At 38.4% G+C, this 362-nt stretch overlaps 1 protein-coding gene across 1 annotated transcript in view; it reads right to left on the reverse strand.

The window, feature by feature from the left end:
• Positions 1 to 362, reverse strand: part of LOC119588508 (EEF1A lysine methyltransferase 1-like) — a 7,146-nt gene that overhangs the window by 4,083 nt on the left and 2,701 nt on the right. The gene's annotated exons all lie outside the window — the stretch shown is intronic.

Genomic DNA, 362 nt, shown 5'->3' on the forward strand with positions numbered 1-362 from the left:
TAAAAATGCCAATAATATTGCATACCAATTGATTCTGGAAGTCTGTGTGCCCTACTGCAAGAAGCTACTTACCCTACCATGCTGTGTGAAGATTAACAATGGATTGCCATGTAATTTCATATGTATATAGCCCAAATGAGACGACTTCTAACACTCTCACATTATGTGCTATTTATAGTTTGGATTGCACTGGAAGTATTGCTAGAGGGGTGTCTGTGTGAATTTGATAAAAATATAGGCACATTCCTGTCACTCACGCGTCAGTCAATCATGGCTTTTAACACACTGACCTAATTATCTCACTTAGCATGGGTGTATCAGAAAGAGGTAAAGTTACCAAGTAGTCAATATCTCTTGGCTGA

This window comes from Penaeus monodon, chromosome 24 (genome assembly GCF_015228065.2).
Source record: "Penaeus monodon isolate SGIC_2016 chromosome 24, NSTDA_Pmon_1, whole genome shotgun sequence".
Taxonomy (NCBI): domain Eukaryota; kingdom Metazoa; phylum Arthropoda; class Malacostraca; order Decapoda; family Penaeidae; genus Penaeus; species Penaeus monodon.